The following is a 23,915-nucleotide window of genomic DNA, read 5'->3' on the forward strand; positions in this document are numbered from 1 at the left end:
TCTGCTGGGGATGTAAGGCGAGGGGCTATAAATGGTGGTCTGTGCCAGAAGGCATCTACAGCTCTCAGGATATCTTGGTCATCCTGGAGTTCACCTGACGTGGGGTCCAGGGAGAGCAGCTGTGTTTGGGCCTCAAAGGCATCAGCCAGGGTTTCCATCACATGTAGAGTATCATATGTGAAACCAGCGGCCATCTGGAAGGGTTGGTGGGTCTGCAAGGTGCGAGGACGCAGGGCTCAGACGACAGCCCAGTCTGATTTATGCTGGAGGAGAAAGGTGAACATCCTATTCTCCCACTGCTCCGACTTCCAATCCGCTAAGCAGTGAAACATGGACTGTGGGAAAACCGGAACAGAAGAGAATCGAAGCATTTGAGATGTGCTATAGACGAATGTTGAAAATTAGGTGGACTGATAAGGTAAGGAATGAGGAGGTTCTACGCAGAATCGGAGAGGAAAGAAATATGTGGGAAACACTGATAAGGAGAAGGGACAGGATGATAGGACATCTGCTAAGACATGAGGGAATGACTTCCATGGTACTAGAGGAACTGTAGAGGGCAAAAAATGTAGAGGAAGACAAAGATTGGAATACATAAAGCAAATAATTGAGGATGTAGGTTGCAAGTGCTACTCTGAGATGAAGAGGTTATCACAGGAAAGGAATTCGTGGCGGGCCGCATCAAACCAGTCAGTAGACTGATGACAAAAAAAAAAAAAAAAAAAAAAAAAAAAAAAAAAAAAAAAAAAAAAGGCAGCGACCGAACTCCCGTTGGAGCTGCGTCACGTGATGCTGTGATGGTTGTTGCGAGGGTCACGGTATTGCTCCCATCAGCGGCAGCAGCAGTTCTTTTGGATTTTCAGTTCACACATAAGTGGAGGTAAATCATCCAGTAGGGTTAGTGCCCTAGGAACACGGGAAGTAGAGGCTTTTAGCACTCGCTGGATTTTCATGGTGAGGTAGTCAACCGCACGTACGAGATTGGCAGTGGTCATCAGGTCTAGGTCCAGCTGGGTGCTGTTGTTGAGGATCCTTGCAAATTTGTCCCAATCAGTAACCATGACAGTAAAACGTACGTCAAAGGACATTGCAACATCGGTAATATGTAGATGGACCACATCATGGTCAGAAGTTAGGTCAAGTACTGCTTCAAAGAAAACTATGCAACAACATGTTTAAAAATCGCCACATCCAAAACATCCGGCTGGCAGTTGGAGCAGACTGACATGTGTGTAGGAGGGTGTGGGCCATAGACAGACACTGCCAAGGTATCTTCCAGCTCAAGGAGGAGAAGACCCTTGAGATTGGCGACACAAGAATGCCACACTGGATGTTTGGCATTGAGATCAGCCCTAATGATAAGCTTGGCAAATGACGTCAGCTTGCGGAGGTCAGCCTCAAAGAGTGGTTGGTTAGGGCTCAAACAATCTGCAGCAAATGTGATGGCCCCAAGGCAGGTGGAGACAGTGATAGCTGTGGCCTCTATGTAGCCCAGTTGCTGAAGAGCCTCTTGGTTGTGGACCAGGCTCTGCGGAAGAACACAGCTGTGCCTCCACTGCGGCAATTGAGCCTGTCATCCCAATAGCAGACTATGTTGTGTAGGCGAAACTCGTCGGTCGGCTTAAGGTGTGTTTCAGTAACAAGGAGAATATCCAGACGGTAGTCATGTATGAAGGTGTTGAGTTCAATCTTCATCTGTTTGATACCAATGGAATTAAGGATGCAGATGACGAGATCCCTAAGGGGATGGTGTTTTTGTAGTGGGCGAACCGGCATCAGAATAAGATCTGGCTGAGCCCTTCAACCAGGGCGATGACCTTCATGAGTCCGTACTCCGGCCGACGGATTTTTTTAGTCGTATCATGAATAATCGCCCTGATCTGGAGTTTCGTGAAAAAGAAGATGACCTGCAGTATTTCTCGCATGTCGTCCCGAGAGGATGTATCCGCCTCCTCAGCTGGGGGTATTTCCTGGGTGGGTTGCTGGACTCTGCGACGAACAGGCGAGGGAGTTGGCGCTGGCAGAGGAGATACCACCCCAACAGGTTGAGTCACTTCAGCAGGTGGGTGTGAGGATGCTGCAGCGGTCTTTTCGTTTGGTGATCGTTAGTGGCCGCCACAGGATTTGAACAAGGAGCAGGAGACCAAGTCACATGAGCAAAGGTGGGCATATCGGACAGAGCCAAAGAGGGTTTCTGGGGTGCAACAGCAGAAAGAGGCAGAACGTCCCCCGTCGGAGGAACCTCAGTTCGGCCACGGACAAGGGGGAAATGGGTGAGGTCTTGCGGGGATGGAGGTGGCCAATTCGACTGAGGTTGCTTCCTGGGAGGCCGGGAAGACTTAAGCGCCTTTTGATACACAGGGCAGCCCTTCCATGAGGCCACGTGATAGGGGCCATGAGAAGTGCCCTGACATTTGGCACAGGTGGGCTTCTCCGAGGCTGGGAGGGTGCACTTCTCCAATGAATGCGGATCTGCACACTTGACACTCCACAATGGTAAGGAAAAGTAATTAGCAGTGTGGCGCAAGCGCTGGCATCTATGGCAAATGGAGGGACTGGCGCAGCCTTCATAGGATTCAATGCACACTTTAGTGCACAGAAGATACCGGATTTTGTAGATCCTTTCAATATATCATCCCTACTAAAGAGGAAGATCACATGTGGGGCCAATGGGATTAGCCTGCGGTTCTCAGGGTCCCTCATGCTGTATTGATGAACCAAAGGCTCCGTGAAGTTGAGATGGAGCAGTTCACTCCTGTCATCCACTTCTGTAATTTCAGGTGGCAAGTCTTTAATGACAATTTCTGCCTTCCTGTCACCAGAAACTTGGTGAGTATAGTAAGGCATTTCCCGCGATTTGACGAAGACAGGCACAGCAAGGTAGTTTTCTTTGCTATCAAGGAGGTACTGGACATGGTCCTCCTGAAAGACAGCCTGCAACTGGCCACCGGTGAGGTGCTGTAGTTCAGCACTCAGCTTTAAGTAATTCTTTGGATGGTATACCACAATTGGAAGGATTTTTTCCTTCTTCAGTTGTGCAGACGGTGGAGCCTGAGAAGCGGGACCAGGAGATGAACCCACGTCCATGACAACATTGGGCGCAGCTTCCAGCCACCGTGACGAGCGCATTTGGAGTTTCTGTGAAGGCGCGGGCCGACAGTAGTGAAGTCCTCAGAAGGAGTAGACACAGCAGCACTCGGTGGGGTGGCAAATTGGTGGAGCGTTGGTGGGGCTGATGGCGCAGCCTGAGAGGAGAGATCAGCAGTGGGACCCACATCCTTGTCTGAAGCAGGTGCCGCTTCCCCTGGAAGGGTGGCATCTGAGCCGGAGTCAACGCCGCTGCGACGAGTATGTGCGGAAAAGCAGCAGGATGTGCGGTGACGGCGTGTTCGGACAGGGGTAACGGCCTCAGAAGGCTCATCTGGGTGGTGAGAAGAAACGGACGAAGCAACCCAAAGAGGGGTGTCCAGGTGGAGGAGAGATACAGCAGGTGACTGATTCGACAGGGAAGGACAGCCGTCGGGTGAGAAGTCAATCACAAGGCGACCAGTTGAATTGCCAGACGATGACAACGAGGATGAGCGGTCGCGCTTACGGGGATGCGAGAGAGGCACACTTCTATCGGTGTCAGTGCACGTGGTGACCGGAGATTTTTGGCGGTGGGCACGCCGTGTGCGGTCCTTAGCGCGTTGGCATATGGCAGTATGGGCGCCACCGGCAGCACGCTGCTCGATAGGCACCAGAACGCCACGCGGGGAGGCGGAGGAGTCGCCTTGCTGCACCCTCGAGGGCCGGGCGGTACCCGTAAGAAACCCTGACTGTAACAGCGTAGCCAGGGTAGTGTCTACCACAACGCCGAAAAAGACGCACACCAAAAATAACACCTAAGGAGGCAGTGACAAATCACGTCGTCTGAAACGGCAACACGATGCTGTAGAGAATACTCGTGAACGTTACCAAAGATCTAAGAGCACAGTCTCAAGAAAACGTACAGTGAACACTACGGGACTCCAACCTGTTCATGCCATCAACCCCACTTGCGTCGCTATATAGAGATGTGCCTGCCTCACTACACAGTGCATCGAAAACAATAAAAGCTCCTTGTAACTGTTGCCAGCGTTTTCCCTAGCCCCACAGCCTATCACCACCACCTAAAATTAAGAAAATTAATTTTTTTTAAATTATTTTTACAATGTTTTTATAAATAAAAATATATGCTGCCGAAAAAAATTGTACTCCTGGAAATACGAGGTCGATTTTGATCCGATGACGACATGCGCCACCAGGGCGATAGTGAATGTACTGACAGATTTCAATGTCGTCCACCATCAGAGGCGCAGTGCCATAGTTACTAGAGGCCATCTGTGTCTACCCTTAAACAGGGAATGCTCATAGCCAGGAGGCTCAGTACCAGTCACCGTTTTGTCGCCTGTTCTTAGTAAAAATTTGGAAATTTGTAGTAAGGTGTTATGGGACCAAACTGCTGAGGTCATCGGTCCCTAAGCCTATACACTACTTAATCTAACTTTTACTGAATTACGCTATGTACAACCTCCGACGAGGTGACCATGACAAGGAGCCTCAGACCGCGCGGCTACCCCGCGCGGCGCCTGTTTTTATTGTTTTATTATCTCCTTATTATGCTTTTAACATGCAGAGCGGCATTAGGAGGCTCAGTGTGGTGCAAACTTGTGAAGCAAGCAAGCAAACACGTCACGGAGACATACTCGTGCTTTCTACAGCCAACTGAGCGAGTTTGAAAATGGTCATATTGTGGCCCTCAGATTGGCAGGCTGTGTCTTTCGGAGAACTGCCTCACAAGCTGGATGTGCTGGTTCAGTTGTACAACGATGCTAGTATCAGTTGTCCCGTGAATATTCACACAGCAGCAGACGAGAGTCTAGAAGTCCACGCAGCACAGATGCCCAACAGGACCGTCGTATTGTAATGGCAGCAGAGGCAGTCCACACACTACAGCAAATCCCACAGCTAAACTGCACACATAAGAGGGCTTGTGAGCCCAGACATCTCAACACGAACTGTTGCAACCGGCTGTTAGTAGTGGGGCTACGGGCGCGCACATCTCTAGACCATCTTCCACTCATGCCACGACATTGACGTGCACAGCTCGACTGTTGCCGTCAGAACATCAGTTGGAAGATGGAACGGCACACTGTGGTCTTCAGCAATGAAAGCAGATTCTGCCTGCACACAAGTCATGGTCGTTTGCACATATGGCATAGACCAGATGAGCGCTGTCACGTAAGGTGCATTCGCCCACGACAAACTGGCCCACCCCAGGCCTCATGGTCTGGGGTACAATAAGCTACAGCTTCTTCACCTTTGTTGTTTCTGGACTGGACGAAAACCAGCGTTCGGTACGTGCAGAATGTTGTTACTTCTGTTCTCTTACAGTTCTTGCAACAGGAAAGTGACGTGTTGTTCCAACAAGATAATGCCCACACACTGGCCGTGAAACTCAACGTGCTCTGCAAGACGTGCAGCAACTTCCCTGGCCAGCATGTTCTCCGGACTTGCCTCCAATCGAGCACATGTGTGACATGACGGGGCCCGAAGCGACTCATGCGACTTGTCAATCAACGTCTCTTACAGAAATACATGAACAGGTCAAGCAGGCGTGGCATAATGAATCCCAGGACAGCATTCACTATCTCTACGATCCACTGTATGCCACAGTCATCGCCTGAATTGCCGTCGGTGGAGGGTACACCCTGTACTAATATGAGTATTTCAGTATGGGTCCATACCTGGTACCTAAGAACCGTTCGTGCTATTTATCTGTAAATGATACATTTCACGTACTCCAAAAGCACTGTTGTAACAACAAATCTTGAGTGAATTGGAAAATTCTAAAATTGTATACTTATTTTCTTCCAGAGGAGTGTTCAAGATCGCTTCGCTCCATCGTAACAATATCAAGTTACAGTTTCAGATCAATACCTTGTTGCTCCAAGTTGTGCATTGCAACTTGTTTGGATCTTCTTGACTTGGCGTCCACTAGGTTCTCGAGACGATGCGAGCCAAGTCTGTCCCTCCCTTTGATGACAACCCTCATGATATCATCCTGTGTGTGCTAAGTTTTTCTGTAAGCTTACACCGCAAATTTCAAGTGCACCCTACCAAGCTTAATCTGGTTCATGTCTGTAGATGCCGTAGACCATTCTATTCGGGTACCAACTTCTTTTGGATGATTGTGGTGCCGAGTTGAATGTAGTGTGCACGTGCGTCTGTGGTGGACACAAAAGGAAATTCAAAAAGACACCGTGAGGGCGACATACATGCACTAAAACCATTACATTACTATCCATGAATACTGAAAAATTGTCAATCGAGTTACTGAGCACAATCCAGCCCTATACTACCCGTTACTTCAAAACAACCAGTCCATCCCAGCCAACTTATGAAAAGCAAACCTTTCGCCACCTACCTCCTAGACTCATTCATCATCCCCAACAATCCTAATATTGACCCCATATATACTTGCATGTGTAGGGACAACCACCGCTCCTCTCAGTTTCACGAACAGATTTATACAAACTAATCACAACACACGATATAAAAACAACAAATAAACGCAACGTAGGCTTCTACATCTACATCTACATCTACATGACTACTCTGCAATTCACATTTAAGTGCTTGGCAGAGGGTTCATCGAACCACAATCATACTATCTCTCTACTATTCCACTCCCGAACAGCGAGCGGGAAAAACGAACACCTAAACCTTTCTGTTCGAGCTCTGATTTCTCTTATTTTATTTTGATGATCATTCCTACCTATGTAGGTTGGGCTCAACAAAATATTTTCGCATTCGGAAGAGAAAGTTGGTGACTGAAATTTCGTAAAAAGGTCTCGCCGCGACGAAAAACGTCTATGCTGTAATGACTTCCATCCCAACTCGTGTATCATATCTGCCACACTCTCTCCCCTATAACGCGATAATACAAAACGAGCTGCCCTTCTTTGCACCCTCTCGATGTCCTCCGTCAATCCCACCTGGTAAGGATCCCACACCGCGCAGCAATATTCTAACAGAGGACGAACGAGTGTAGTGTAAGCTGTCTCTTTAGTGGACTTGTTGCATCTTCTAAGTGTCCTGCCAATGAAACGCAACCTTTGGCTCGCCTTCCCGACAATATTATCTATGTGGTCCTTCCAACTGAAGTTGTTTGTAATTTTAACACCCAGGTACTTAGTTGAATTGACAGCCTTGAGAATTGTACTATTTATCGAGTAATCGAATTCCAACGGATTTCTTTTGGAACTCATGTGGATCATCTCACACTTTTCGTTATTTAGCGTCAACTGCCACCTGACACACCATACAGCAATCTTTTCTAAATCGCTTTGCAGCTGATACTGGTCTTCGGATGACCTTACTAGACGGTAAATTACAGCATCATCTGCGAACAACCTAAGAGAACTGCTCAGATTGTCACCCAGGTCATTTATATAGATCAGGAACAGTAGAGGTCCCAGGACGCTTCCCTGGGGAACACCTGATATCACTTCAGTTTTACTCGATGATTTGCCGTCTATTACTACGAACTGCGACCTTCCTGACAGGAAATCACGAATCCAGTCGCACAACTGAGACGATACCCCATAGCTCCGCAGCTTGATTAGAAGTCGCTTGTGAGGAACGGTGTCAAAAGCTTTCCGGAAATCTAGAAATACGGAATCAACTTGAGATCCCCTGTCGATAGCGGCCATTACTTCGTGCGAATAAAGAGCTAGCTGCGTTGCACAAGAGCGATGTTTTCTGAAGCCATGCTGATTACGTGTCAATAGATCGTTCCCTTCGAGGTGATTCATAATGTTTGAATACAGTATATGCTCCAAAACCCTACTGCAAACCGACGTCAATGATATAGGTCTGTAGTTAAATGGATTACTCCTACTACCCTTCTTGAACACTGGTGCGACCTGCGCAATTTTCCAATCTGTAGGTACAGATCTATCGGTGAGCGAGCGGTTGTATATGAGTGCTAAGTAGGGAGCTATAGTATCAGCGTAATCTGAAAGGAACCTAATCGGTATACAATCTGGACCTGAAGACTTGCCCGTATCAAGCGATTTGAGTTGCTTCGCAACCCCTAAGGTATCTACTTCTAAGAAACTCATGCTAGCAGATGTTCGTGTTTCAAATTCTGGAATATTCCATTCGTCTTCCCTGGTGAAGGAATTTCGGAAAACTGCGTTCAATAACTCCGCTTTAGCGGCGCAGTCGTCGATAACAGTACCATCGGCACTGCGCAGCGAAGGTATTGACTGCGTCTTGCCGCTTGTGTACTTTACATACGACCAGAATTTCTTCGGATTTTCTACCAAATTTCGAGACAATGTTTCGTTGTGGAACCTATTAAAGGCATCTCGCATCGAAGTACGTGCCAAATTTCGCGCGTCTGTAAATTTTAGCCCATCTTCAGGATTTCGCGTTCTTCTGAACTTCGCATGCTTTTTCCGTTGCCTCTGCAACAGCGTTCGGACCTTTTTTGTGTACCACGGGGGATCCGTTCCATCTCTTACCAATTTATGAGGTATGAATATCTCAATTGCTGTTGCTACTATATCTTTGAATTTGAGCCACATCTCGTCTACATTCGCATAGTCAGTTCGGAAGGAATGGAAATTGTCTTTTAGGAAGGCTTCTAGTGGTACTTTATCCGCTTTTTTAAATAAAATTATTTTGCGTTTGTTTCTGATGGATTTGGAAGAAATGGTATTGAGCCTAGCTACAATGACCTTGTGATCACTAATCCCTGTATCAGTCATGATGCTCTCTATCAGCTCTGGATTGTTTGTGGCCAAGAGGTCAAGTGTGTTTTCGCAACCATTTACAATTCGCGTGGGTTCGTGGACTAACTGCTCTAAATAATTTTCGGAGAATGCATTTAGGACAATCTCGGAAGACGTTTTGTGCCTACCACCGGTTTTGAACAAGTATTTTTGCCAACATACCGAGGGTAGGTTGAAGTCCCCACCAACTATAACCGTATGAGTGGGGTATTTATTTGTTACGAGACTCAAACTTTCTCTGAACTGTTCCGCAACTGTATCATCGGAGTCTGGGGGTCGGTAGAAGGAGCCAATTATTAACTTAATTCGGCTGTTAAGTATAACCTCCACCCACACCAATTCGCACAGAGTATCTACTTCGACTTCACTACAAGATAAACCACTACTGACAGACACCAACACTCCACCACCAATTCTGCCTAATCTATCTTTCCTGAACACCGTCTGAGACTTCGTAAAAATTTCTGCAGAACTTATTTCAGGCTTTAGCCAGCTTTCTGTACCTATAACGATATCCGCTTCTGTGCTTTCTATTAGCGCTTGAAGTTCAGGGACTTTTCCAGCGCAACTACAACAGTTTACAACTATAATTCCGACTGTTCCTTGATCCAAGCACGTCCTGTAATTGCCAAGCACCCTTTGACATTGCAGCCCATCCCGCACTTTCCCGAGGCCTTCTAACCTAAAAAACCGCCCAGTCCACGCCACACAGCCTCCGCTACCCGTGTAGCCGCCAGCTGAGTGTAGTGAACTCCTGACCTATTCAGCGGAACCCGAAACCCCACCACCCTATGGCGCAAGTCAAGGAATCTGCAGCCAATACGGTCGCAAAACCGTCTGAGCCTCTGATTCAGACCCTCCACCCGGCTCTGCACCAAAGGTCCGCAGTCGGTTCTGTCAACGATGCTGCAGATGGTGAGCTCTGCCTTCATCTCATAAGCAAGACCGGCAGCCTTCACCAAATCGGATAGCCGCTGGAATCCAGAGAGAATTTCCTCAGATCCAAAGCGACACACGTCATTAGTGCCGACATGTGCCACCACCTGCAGCTGGCTGCACCCTGTGCTCTTCATGGCATCCGGAAGGACCCTTTCCACATCAGGAATGACTCCTCCCGGAATGCACACGGAGTGCACACTGGATTTCTTCCCCTCCTTAGCCGCCATATCCCTAAGGGGCCCCATTACGCGCCTAACATTGGAGCTCCCAACTACCAGTAAGCCCAACCTCTGCGATTGCCCGGACCTTGAAGGCTGAGAATGATCCTCTGAAACAGGGCAGGCAGCTGCATCTGGCTCAGCCAGAGACAGTGCCTGAAACCGGTTTGTCAGACGCACCGGGGAGGCTTTCTGGTCAGCTTCCGGGGACGCCTTTCGCTGCCTGCCACGCCTTGGAACGACCTCCCAATCAACCACAGGCGAGGGCTCAGCTCCACTGCGGGCAGCAACCGGGGCAACCACAGCGGCAGACCGATCTGGGGACAGACGGGATGAGGTTGACATCCCCGTGATACCCGAGTCCGGCTCCCCACAGTGGTGCCCATTGGCAACAGCCTCAAGCTGCGCGACCGAAGTCAGCGCCGATTGCAGCTGTGAGCGAAGGGATGCCAAGTCAGCCCTCATCCGAACACAGCAATCGCAGTCCCTGTCCATTCTAATCGATGTTTAACAACAGTTACTGAAACACGAGTCGGTGCCTAGATAACGCAAGCGGAACACGCAAAGAATGTATCAACTAACCTGTACAAATGCCTAACGACTGCGCTACAATCTGCTGAATTTACGATTACAGTAACTAAAACTCGAAACTGCACCTCCTATACGAAACTCACACGCAATTTAAATAAGAATCTACGAAGTAAACACTAAAGCGCGATGCTACAACTGTCAAATACTATAATACGCCCGAAATATACGAATTAAACAATGCAAGTACCCAAAAACACGCAAAGAAATTAATTAAACTATGTAACAAATAAGTAAGCTAGGGTTATACGACTTGCTGCTGCAGCTGCTTATCCAACGGCGGCAGGGAGCACAATGACTGTGACCAACCGACACTGGCTGTTCAAAACAAAAACAGAAGACAGACGACTACGCGAATTTGCACTATTCAGGTACTAAGGCGCGATGCTACAACCCTCAAATACTATAATACGCCCGAAATATACGAATTAAACAATGCAAGTACCCAAAAACACGCAAAGAAATTAAACTATGTAACAAATAAGAAGCTAGGGTTATACGACTTGCTGCTGCAGCTGCTTATCCAACGGCGGCAGGGAGCACACTGACTGGCCAACCGACTCTGGCCGTTCACAACAAAAACAGAAGACAGACGACTACGCGAATTTGCACTATTCAGGTACTAAGGCGCGATGCTACAACCCTCAAATACTATAATACGCCCAAAATATACGAATTAAACAATGCAAGTACCCAAAAACACGCAAAGAAATTAAACTATGTAACAAATAAGAAGCTAGGGTTATAAGACTTGCTGCTGCAGCTGCTTATCCAACGGCGGCAGGGAGCACACTGACTGGCCAACCGACTCTGGCTTTAGTATGAACTGTCACCTAAACAAAATCCCTTTTTCCATCCTAGGAAGTCCAGAAAACCTATAGAAGACCATCCTTTATATCGTTTTCTTATTCTGAGGCATAAAAGCTTCCTATTCCTAATGCACAACAAACCTCTCCTATCTCTTTCTACTGACCCATTAGCCTCACTTCAGTCTTCAGCATAGTCCATATGCATCCCTCTTTCACACGATCAACTCTTTCACAAACTGAAACTCCTACACGAGGAAACATAGACGTACAGGATCCTGAGTGGGATGTGGGTCTGATGGAAGATGTCTATGCACAAGTTGGTGAAAAAAATGCCTGCATTTATTACATCTTATGGTTTACAACGGGATCCTCCAAGAAGGATGTAGTTACAGCTTATGCCAGTCACATGGACAACAGGAGCCATTAGTCGAAACTTTGAAGTTTCCGAAGGGAACATTAATATTTCAGGAGCAAATCCAGAGTAATAAAGGAGCAAGTTACAAGACAGAAAGAGAGAGAGAGAGAGAGAGAGCTCGCGTGAGACATTCTAAAGCTTTATGTCCTAAATCACAAAGGAGGAGCAGACAGCTGAATGCAGTCACGTGGCCGGTCTCCCAAAACTCTTGACTGATAATTCAAGCAGTGCTGGACTACTCTTCTTCTTAGCGTGGGATCAATACCGTCCTTGGACTTTGATGCAACAATTCAGCGCTCTTACAGTGTCACATGTAACTGCCTAAAACATCTTGTTCTGCATTGTGACTGATAACTAGGGTTGTACAGGGTGACAATCACTGAACTATATTAAATAAAATCGTCTTTTCTGGACGGTTTACGTTAGGACGTCAAAACAGCACGGTTTGCCGTGGGACATGATGAGAATTAGTGTCCCATGCATGGTTTGGTTTAGCGATGAAGCCCATATTCATTTGAATGGTCTCGTCAATAAGCAAAATTGGAGCACTTGGGGGACTGAGAATCCGAATTTCACGATCCTAAGGTCTCTTCTGCCTCAACGGGTGACTGTGTGGTGTGAACTTTCCAGTCACGGAATAACCGGTGCAACATTCCTTGATGGCATGGTGACTACCGAACAGTATGTAAAGCTTTTGGAAGATGATTTCACCCCCATTATGCAGAGTGACCCTGATTGCGACAAGGTGTGGCTCATGCAAGACGGATCTCGAACCCATCGAAGCAGGAGAGTGTTTTATGTCCTGGAGGAGCACTTTCGGGACAGCAATTTGGATCTGGGGCACCAGAGGCCATGGACATGGTCCTCGATTGGCCGCCATATTATCCGGATCTGAATCCGCGCGATTCCTTTTTTTTGGGGGGGGGGGGGCTATATTAAAGACAAGGTGTACAACAATAACCCCAAAACCACTGCTGAGCTGAAAACAGCCATTCAGATTAGATTAGATTAGTTTTTCGTTCTATAGATCCGTGCTGAGGAGATCCTCGTGGATGAGGAACATGTCAATTTTTTAAGCTGAAATAACAATACTAATAGTATGAATAAATACAATACATCATTTGTTTCTATTAAAAAATTCGTCAATTGAGTAGAAGGAGTTGGCCACTAGTACGTCTTTCAGGCTAAATTTTTTATATTTGCTGACAAATTATTGAAGATGAGTGTTCCTGAGTAGTGGACCCCTTTTTGAACTAAAGTAAGTGCTTTTAAGTCTTTGTGCAGATCATTCTTGTTCCTGGAATTGTATGTATGAACTGAGCTGTTTGTTGGAAAAAGAGTTATATTATTTAGGACAAATTTCATTAAGGGGTAAACATACTGAGAGGCAGTAGTTAGTATACACAGTTCTTTGAAGGGGTTTCTACAGGACGTCCGTGAATTTACTCCACAAATAATACGTATTACACGCTTTTGGACTCTGAAAACTTTTGTTTGACTTGAAGAGTTACCCCAAAATATTATACCATATGACATTATGGAATGAAAGTAGGCAAAGTATGCAAGCTTTTTCATTTTTATGTCACCTATGTCAGCTAACACTCGAATTACAAATACAGATCTGTTAAGGCGTTTCTCCAGTTCTGTGGTGTGCGCCTCCCAACTGAATTTATTATCAAGTTGTGATCCCAGGAATTTAAGACTGTCAACCTCTTCTATCTGCTCTTCTTCATACTTTGTGCGTATGCTGGGTGGAAACCTCTTACAGGTTCTGAATTGCATATAGTGAGTCTTTCCAGAGTTTAATGTCAGTGAGTTGGCTTTAAACCATTTATTAATAACCATGAAAATATCATTAGAGAAGCACAGAATCGAGAGTGGTGGTGAATGGCATCAAAGCAGCTGACAGCGGATGACTCATAAAAACGAACAGAGGTTTACTGGCTTTATGTTCTATTGATTCTGCACCTGTTTTTCATTTCTTCATAGCATAGATTTTTATTGTATTTATCAGCAGCGAACCACAAATACCCTCGTCATCAGTATTACGGATAAAGTGTTGGCTTGTCCACTCCATGTTACACAGACCCTGTATGTGCCACGAGTTGACAGAGGCGACTGCGGGCGGCGTAAGTGGTAGTGTGTATGTGGGGGGGGGGGGGGGGGAAGGGGGAGAGGGGGCGCTCTGGGCGTCTGAGGCAGGTGCGGGGCAATCGGCAAACACTGTGCTGCCCAGCCTCCGGGCACAGCGGCAGCACTGAGGGCGGGCGAAGAGCAGCTGCCGCGCACATCAAAGGCAAGCCGGGCCCTGCCGCCGCGTGTGGGCGGAGCCTTTGTGTGGGTGGCTGTTCTGTGTTGTTACAACCCGTGCCAGCAATCCACGGGACGCAAAAATTGGCTCGTTCCCTGCAGGGGCGGAGTAGTGATCAAACTTACCTGTTCCCTTCCTTTTTTCAAATCTCTTCCCTTTGCTGTTACGCAGCCATGTCAACACGTGAAGTGCAACGAACTAATTAAGGGAACATGCGTGCAAGTATGCGAAGTTTCATACCTCTGTAGGCCCAATTTCCCTTTATTACTGTCAGTGATACAGTGAAAGGCGATCATCAACCAATTAACAGCCTGGTGTTAAGCTTTTCCTTTTTTGACACAGCCGCGGCTAATAGACAGTTTAAGTACCTATTTATCTAACTACGTATTTCACCACGGACCAGAGAAGACCCTTTCCGTCGCCAAGAAATATAGGAGGTGGAATCGAATCCTCGATCTTCACATCACTATCTGCCGATGCCTATAGATGCCTGAATAATAAGTTGTGAAATTATTCTCCCTTAGGTATAAAAATATATAGATTGCTTTAAATTAGGTAATAATGTCTAGTTCCGCAATGTAAACGACTGCTAACAGTCTCAACAATTTATGGATTTCCGAACTGGGTTTATCAAGTCATCACGTACTATTTGTTACTTTCTGGTCGCTTGCAGCGGGGGAGTGCAAGAAGACAGTTACATACATTCCTATCTTCAGTCTCCTGATGTTCTCAGCCACGACTTCCGCTCCAATGCCACAGCCGCCTCCAGAGTAGCACTTAACACTCCAGTCCTCAAATGTTCTTTAAATATACTCCAGTCTCCATTTTCCCCTTCAGTTTTGTCTTTTCCATCTCCCACAAATTCCACGCAAGTTATCCTTGGTGTCCTAACACATATTCTGTCATCTTGTTCCACCCTCCTGTCAATGTTTCCCACATGTTTCTATCCTCGCCGATTTTGTAGAGAAGCTTCTCATTCCCTACCTTAAGAGTCCACTTAATTTTCAGCATTCTTCTGTTACACTTATCATAAACGCTTCGAGCTTCTTCTTTTTCGGATTTTTCCCACAATCCATGATTCACGTAGATTGCTGTGCTCCTGAAGTACATTTTCAGAAATTTCTTTCTGAAATAAGGCTTACACATGATACAGGTATACTTGTTTTGGCTTGGAATCCACGTTTGCTTGTACTAGTCTGCTTCTTAATCCTCGTTGCTTCGTCCATATTATCTTATTTAACTTCCTTCATTTCGACTAATATGCGTTCTCAAATTTTTGTTTTAAATTTACTGCTAACCTCTTGTCAGCAACTTTTCCTTGCTTGCATCTTTCTTTGATTTACTTCAATCCAGTAGTTCATTCCATTCAACACATCCTGTAATTTTAATTCCACTGAGGATAACTATGTCCTCGTCGAAACTTTTCCATGCGAGTCTTGTCTTCGTTGTCCTGTCACACTGAATTCCATTCTTGAAACTGTCTTTTGTTTCTGGAATTGCGTCTTTCACGTACAGACTGAACAGTAGGGGATGAACTATCACTGTCTTACAGCCTTTATAACACGAGCACTCCGTTCTTGTCTCCGTTCTTGTTCTTCCCTCTCAATTCTTGTATATATTATACATTAAGCGTCTTTCCTTATAACTTGTACCGATTTTTCTGAGGATCTTACATCATTTCACGATGCCGGACGTTTTTTTAGGTTGGTTAATCTAATGAAGGAGTCTATTACTTCTCTCCGTCTCAAGCGCAACAGCAGGGTTGCTGCTCTGGTGCCTCCACTTTCACTAAACACAAACTGACGGTCATGTAGCAGATCCTCAATTTCGCCGCGCGTGCCACGGTTCGCACTGCTCCCTCTGTCTGAGGTTCGAGTCCTCCCTTGGGCATGGATGTGTGTGATGTCCTTAGGCTAGTTAGGTTTAAGTAGTTCTAAGTTCTAGGGGACTGATGACCACAGATGTTAAGTCCCATAGTGCTCAGAGCCATTTGAACCATTCGATGACATCAGCAGTTCGGTCCCATAGGAACTTAACACCACCACTCCTCAATTTCCTGTTGTTTCGTATGATGCACTTGTCTCCAACATGTTTGCAAGAGCTTTAAGCTGCTGTGTGATAATATTCTCTTTTATTTGCCGTTAATATCTTGGACGATAATATTCTTCTGGAAGTCCGATGGAACGTCCTCAGTATTAAAGATTCTGCTCACTAATATGAATAGTCTTTTGGTTGCTAATTCCCACAAGGTTTTTAAAAATTTCATCTACCTTGTTTGATCTATAGTTAGTTTTCCTCGTAATGTTCTGAAAGATGTAGAGGACTAATGTTCTTGCTGGAGAGCCAAAAGTGTTAGTTTCTCATTCATCCACTATGAACTCTCTTCCATTAACACCAAACTTATTCTTAGGGACTGCAAACAAGCAGTACGCATATTTATTATTCCACTAATACGGTGTATTATTAAAGTGATGTTTTAGTAACTCTTTCTGTCTTTACGTTTCTAATACAACTGTATAGTGAAAGGGCGTGAAAAGCAGATTATTAAAAGCACGTGGATGGAACGAAATGTGATGAGAATATCCAATATAAAGCCACTGTCATTCCCTCCAAATCATCAACACACCACATAGCAATAAAAGGCCGGCAGTTACGTTTCAAAGCACCGCAAGCCAAACGGTGGAGACAATAATATCCATGCTTCAACATCCCAGATATTAGGGAAAAGCACGCACTTAAGCAAATATTATTCTTTTGACATATTTATAATAAGAAACATAAGACTAATTCTATGTTAGCCTGCTGTAGTTTCTCTACATCTGCTGCACTAAATCATTTCAAATGTAAAAAAAAAAACAGGACAATGAAGTTTAACGCCAGGTGTCAGAGGATGACACTGTTTTTTCTATTTCCCATCCCACGGGGTAGTTATCCGCAGTGGTCGGGAATTGTGCGCTTGGGGAAAAAATCTCATATCAAATACACATGAGTGAAAATAATTGCCACGTAAATTACCTGTCAATTTTTGTTAATAAAATTAGAATATTGAAACTTGGAATGTGTAATCAATATTTTTTCCTATGTCAACAATTTTTTTGATGTTGATTTATAGGATAAGCAGTTATCGATTACGTAGTGTTCCTATTTATCTCATTCCTAAGTGGATTGTTTTCCTGTTTTTCTCTCAACATTTGTGTACTTCCTTTTTTGACGATCAACTGAAATATTTCTTCTGTTACCTATGGTTTCTTCACAGTCATCTTCCTCGTACCTACATTTTTCTTTCCAACCTCTGCAATTCCTCTTCAACTGAAATACCTAGTGAACAGTTATTTATCGTGGTATCTGTACCCTCAGAGAACGTGGAGCTAACTCTCCATTCCTTAGTAGTTTCTTATCCCCCTTCTTTGTGCACTGATTCTTCTTGACTAGTCTTTCAACTTCCATTCTACTCTTCATCATTACTTAACTCTGATCTGAGTCTATATCCGCTCCTGGATCCGCCTTACAATCCACTATCCGGTTTCAGAGTCTCAGCCTGACCATCACGTAATCTAACTGAAATCTTCCCGTATCTCCCGCCCTTTACCAAGTGTAGCCCCTTCTCTTGTGATTCTTAATCAGAGTATTCGCTACTACTACCTGAAATTTACTGCAGAAGTCAATTATTCTTTCTCCTTTCTCATTCCTACTACCAAACCCATTTCCTCCCGTAACCCTTTCTTCTACTCTTTGCCCTACAACCGCATTCCAATCCCCTATGACTATTAGGTTTTCATCTCGCTTTAAGTGCAGAAGTACCCGTTCAGTATCCTCACATACTTTCCGCACTTCATCAGCTTTAGTTTGCACGTTGGCATTTATACCTGAACTACTGTTGTTCATATAGGTTTGCTATCGATTCTGATGCGGCTAAATTGTTCATAATAACTTACTCTCTGCCCTATCTTCCTCTGCAAAACATATCTTACTCTCCTTATAACATTTTCTGCCGCTGTTAATATTATCCTATATTCGTCTGACCAGGGGCTCTGATGACAGCGCAGTTGGGCGCCGCACAAACCAAACATCATCGTCATCCTCATCGTCTGACCAGAAATCCGTGTTTTCTTTCCAATGCACTTCACTGACCGCCACTGAATCTGAGCCTTGGCATTTCCCTTTTAAGATTTTCTAGCTTCCCTAACACATTCAAGCTCATAACATTGCATGCCCCGACTCGTAGAACGTTAGCGTTTCGTTACATATTCAATCTTTTTCTCATAGTGATCTCCCCATTGGTAGTGCTCTCTCGGAGATCCGAAAGGGGAACTAGTCCGGGATCTTTTGTAAGTGGAGAGATCATCATCACGCATTTCCGATTATAGACCATATGTCCGGGATCATGGATGTTTTGAACTAGTTGGGCTTGTTTTGGGGGAAGAGACCAAACAGCGAGGTTATCGGTCTCATCTGATTAGGGAAGGACGGGGAAGGAAGTCGGCCGTGCCCTTTCAAAGGAACCATCCCTGAATTTGCCTGAAGCGATTTAGGAAAATCACGGAAAACCTAAATCAGGATGGCCGGACGCTGCATTGAACCGTCGTCCTCCCGAATGCGAGTCCAGTGTGCTAACCACTGCGCCACTTCGCTCGGTCTTTGATATTAGTCAAAGACGCTACCCCGAGATCACGGGTGCAATATCTCTATGTCTTTTTTGTAAATAAAAGCTGCCTTTTCTTGCTGCACTGTATTTTATTTACCCCAGACGCGTTTCGCCTTTTCACTTTAAGGCATCGTCAGTGGGATCTAGAATGATATCGTTTTGTTTTTATATGTGTTATTTGTAGGTTATAAACGAGTTGAAGTTTCATTTTTTGTGTAAATAAGTGCTTACTTACAGTGCTACTTTTTCTTTATCACTAGCTCGGTGGGCGACTCATTGCTCTCCTTATGCTCATTTTGGCTTCGTTCGTTATTTGTCAATAGGGTTTCGAATTACGAAATTTTTGATGAATCTCATTTGCTTTTCTATTAATTTTCTAATACTGCCTGGTCTGAGAATACATACACACGGCACATACATGTCTAAAGCGTATTTTACATTCTTCTTCAATTTTACCCATATATAGGGTGGCTATAATTAAACAGATGGACTTTCGGCCGCCATGACAAACGAGTGATCGTAGGACAATGAAATTTTGTAGAAACATTTGTGAGGACATGCGGAAGAGAAATACGAATAAATCATCGAAAGAAACGTATTTTAATTTTCACATCAGAGGGTAACATTTGTTGATTACCAACGTTGCCCAATGTGACGACTATCTGGATCCGCGGCAGCCTGGAACCGCACTAGAGACTGCTCTACTGCTACCCTAAACAACGGTGTACCACGGAATGTGACACAGCTCGTGCACTGCTTAAAGATCGCACCTTGCATCCGGCATTTTCAGCCATGGCAACAGTAACTCCTTCAACAACTTGTGGCGCAATTGGCCGTCGGTATCTCCCAGGAGCAAACCCCATATCACCAGTTAATTCCATCGTCCGAATCACGCACTTCAACCCCTGTGCGGAAAGAGGGCCTCGCTAAGAGCAGCAGTATAGTGCTCTTACAGGCCGTTGTGGCCGAGCGGTTCTAGGCGCTTCAGCCCCGAACCGCGCTGTTATTACGGTCGCAGTTTCGAATCCTTCCTGGGGCATGGATGTGTATCATGTCCTTAGGTTAGTTAGGTTTAACTAGTTCTAAGTATAGGGGACTGATGACCTCAGATGTTACGTCCCATAGTGCTCAGAGCCAGTTGAACCATTTTGAACTGGTGCTATTTACGACTAAGCCCCTACGTACCTTGTCCAGATCCATGTTGATTGGTTGCAACTGTAATGCACACTAACGCTCATGTTTAAGCCCTGCGTTTCCGTACCAGTGCCGGCCCCTAACGGCAGGGCATGAAACTAACACTACCAACAACACAAACACCGCAGTTCACAGTCTGAATATCATTCTTAAAAAGTTTGGTACCCATACGGTAAATAGTTTACTGCCTACACTGGCTCAAATAGCGAAAGTGTAATTATCACATATTCTGCATATCGTTCCAAAAGTTGAATGGGTGGTATTGACTGCTCTGATAAGGAATAACGCGAAGATCGAATTTTCACTCTTCAGAGAAGTTGCGTGTTCCGGTCAAATGCCAGCACATAGTTTTAACATAGCAGGAAGTTTCAATCAATAATCTGTTCTCTTTCACACTTACCAAGCACAGACATCCTATCTTGTAACGAGATAATCGTGAACGCTAATTCAATGTGATTTAACTCGACAATAAAAAATAACTCCCTTTTTTTCGAAACAGAATTAAAACATCCTTATCTACGTCACAAGTGTGAAGATAAAGACTTGTTTTAGCAGGTATTTAATCGTATGTTGGACCCTCGTCTTTCTGCATGATATGAATTTCGTTATTACTCCCTAATCCTTATTAATTTGAGTAGCATAAGTAATTTTCAATTTTTTTACGTAATAATGGTGCACTTTTAAGTCTTTAATTTTTGTTTCATTGTAATTTCAGAGGTATTTGAAAGAAAACAAGGTAACTTGGAATAAGTGCATGCACCTAAAATAACTTTTAAACGAAATGTAGAGTCCCATAAAAGAATGACGGTCAACGCAGTAATATTTTTTATTCAGTAGACCCAACAAATTAATTGTTTTCTGTAGTTCGGGGGATTATGTAATTTGTGTAGTCAAACGTGTTAGACGCGTAGAATTGGAAGTGGTAGTTATCGACTGTACGAGAAGAAGAAAGTCTCTTAAAGTTCTCCAAATTTAAGTCTGTTGTTGTAGTTCAGTAGCCTCGAATAGAACAAATCGACCGGAAAACTATACCTCACTGATTACTTTGTCCGTCGTATTCGACACACGTGCACCGAAGCGTAAATAAATTTGTCACGCGCCGCAGTCGCAGCTTGGCATTCTGAAATCAATCATCCATGATGTCACGCAAAAGAGATCGCCATTAGCAAAGGTAGCTGTGCAACGAAATCGGAGAGACTGGCCAAAAATGTAAAGTCGTGGATGTTATGATAGGGAAAATGAGTGACCAAATTTGTTAATGCGTTTAGTTCCTCATAAGCTAGGTAACGTTTTCGCCATCAGGCAGAACAACTGACACGACTTCTGTCTTGAAGTAACAAAACAAGGAATTTATGTAGCAGCCTCGTCCTTCTGCATGACGTGAATTTCGTTATTACTCCCCAAAACACATTACTTTGAGTAACATCGGTAATTTTCAATTCATTTATGTAATGTCTAACATTCTGCGTGGTGTCTGTTTGTTCTAAGTCGTGTCTCCCTACCACTTTCGCGCAACGATGCTCTGAGCGTGTTTTTACGGAATTAACTAGTTTGAACCTGGGACCTGTTGCTGGTAAGGAGACGCCAAACCACACATGACATGTAGAGTTCAGAAGAATTCAGTGAGACTAGCGATGACATCATCAAATACTTAATGATTTCAACGTCAGTTCCACTGCAATCCCTGTAAAAGAATCTTAATACTAACTAAATTTAGTGGAAGGGGTTCAAGGCTTTCCTATTTTTAGTTAGCTAGTAAAATAACGTCGAAAAAGCAGTTAAGTTTACGATTGGAAATTTTATTCTACTCACAAAACATTGTTTATAAATTGCACTATTGATAAAAGGAAATATTTTAATACAGGATGATAAAAATCAACTGCGTTCAACATAAATGTGAACGGATATTCCCTGAATGGGTTTCCAAGTTCTACAATGGATCGAAGGATGACCTATGCCATATCACATCTATAACCTAGATTTAAGTTAAGTTTCGTAAAAGAGAAAACTATCAAAATGGTCTACAGTGACCCTCAATTAACTTTTATTACTTATTTAACTTGTCGTAAATTACAGTGGCTTCTCAATAATTATATAACAGAAAAATCATCGCGTTTCAGATTTTAACTTACGTAGCAAATGTGGATACCATGAGCTTTAATTGACGATCGACACTAGTATTACGCAAAAAGGGGATGTAACAGATGATACTTCTGCAGTTCTGAGTGAAGCCCTATGCGCTCAAAATTGCGCATCGCGTGCGTTCATTACCTTGTTGGTGTTCAGGCAGCGTCAGCGGGCGGCGGCGGCGCAGCTCCGCTCACCTCGCCGTCTCGGAAGCAACTCCATCCTAACTTCTCCTTACTACATTTTACCGAAGTTGATTTAAAAAAAGCTATCTGACTGTGCTTTCAATTGACCAATCAGGGTCTCAATGTTAACTTTAAGCTCCGCCTACAAAATCCTGTCCATCCAATGAGAAACGTTATACTTTTCGTGGTGGGGCAATGTTTTTAACGTTTGCAACGTAACAGAGACGCAGAAAAGTCTCACGCTAAAACTTGCAGCTGATGTGGCCCTTTTAGTGGTATCGTAAGATCTGTACTGTTCTTCTGGAGGGCTCTATCTTTTAACATGGGCTGGGGGGTGGTTTTGACGGTCGGCTAGCGACGTGGGTGTCCGTCCCTTATCGTAGGGCCTCCTAGCCTACACGATTCTGCTCTCGGCTTCTGTTCTCGTTTCTTCCCTCGGAACTGCGTCTGTTTCACGGTGGGAAGGTATGCCATGCATTTAGGCGTTCTTGTGTTAGTCTGTGGTATTCCATTCCCTCACTCTATGATCGTATTAATTTGGTTAATTTAATGTCAGGATTTATTCGTAGCTATGTGACATACTGTCGGATTTGCTATCATGTCAGGGTTTTCATGGAAGGAGTTGGATTTACCTGGCATCTTGCAAATGACGGTGCACTTTTAAGTTTTTAATATTTGTTTCATGTTTCATCGTTAATTCAGGCGTATTGCATTTGTCGCTTCAATCTGCATATGTACATCATAGATGTGTGAGGCTTGAAAAGGGTCTCTGAAAGCATATAGTTTCGTTTGATTAAAGCACAAATGTGTGGGATTTAGGAAGGAACCTTCGCGTCCTCACAGCTCTAATTCTGCCAGTACCTCGTCCCCTACCTTCCAAACTTCACAGAAGCTCTCCTGCGAAACTTGCAGAACTAGCACTCTGGAATAAAGGATGTTGCATAGGCCTGGATGATGTTGCCAGAATGAAATTTTCATTCTGCAGCGGAGTGTGTGCTGATATGAAACTTCCTTGCAGATTAAAACTGTGTGCCGGACCGACATTCGAACTCGGGACCTTCGCCTGTTCGAGTTCGAGTCTCGGTCCAGCACACAATTTTAATCTGCCAGGAAATTTTATTCCAGAATGGTTGCAGAACTTCTGCAGTGCTATTCGAGTTGAGGGGGAATACCAAGCAGGCTAAGGAGCGAATGAGAATTGGGACTGAGGAGGGACTCGTACTAATGTAGGCCGTGCAGCTATGAAAAGTCACTGTGTCAGGGTGGTTTAATGGTTAGGACATTTGGCTAGTGAACGGAAGGCCCGGGATCGAAACCTGGTCTTGATGCAAAGTTTCATTCGTCACATTAGTCTGCATATATAAAACAAGAAATTTGAAATTTACAAGCCGAAAGTTGTAGTGGAACATATAACTGCTAACTACGATGCAAACTGTTATTTTTACCATTAACAAGACGTTACCAGAGACGAAACAACAATAAGTGACAGACAACATCTTTGGACCCACGGATGCAGCGTGACCCCCCCCCCCCCCCTTTTCAGTCACCACTTACACTAAGATCTTTTCTTCGCAGATAAAATTGTTGAGCGTGTCAGGTACGTTTTTTTTCTTTTCTCACAACGTAATAAGAAAGTACGCACAACATTAAATTTCATCTGCT

Source organism: Schistocerca gregaria, chromosome 4 (genome assembly GCF_023897955.1).
Source record: "Schistocerca gregaria isolate iqSchGreg1 chromosome 4, iqSchGreg1.2, whole genome shotgun sequence".
In the NCBI taxonomy this organism is placed as follows: Eukaryota; Metazoa; Arthropoda; class Insecta; order Orthoptera; family Acrididae; genus Schistocerca; species Schistocerca gregaria.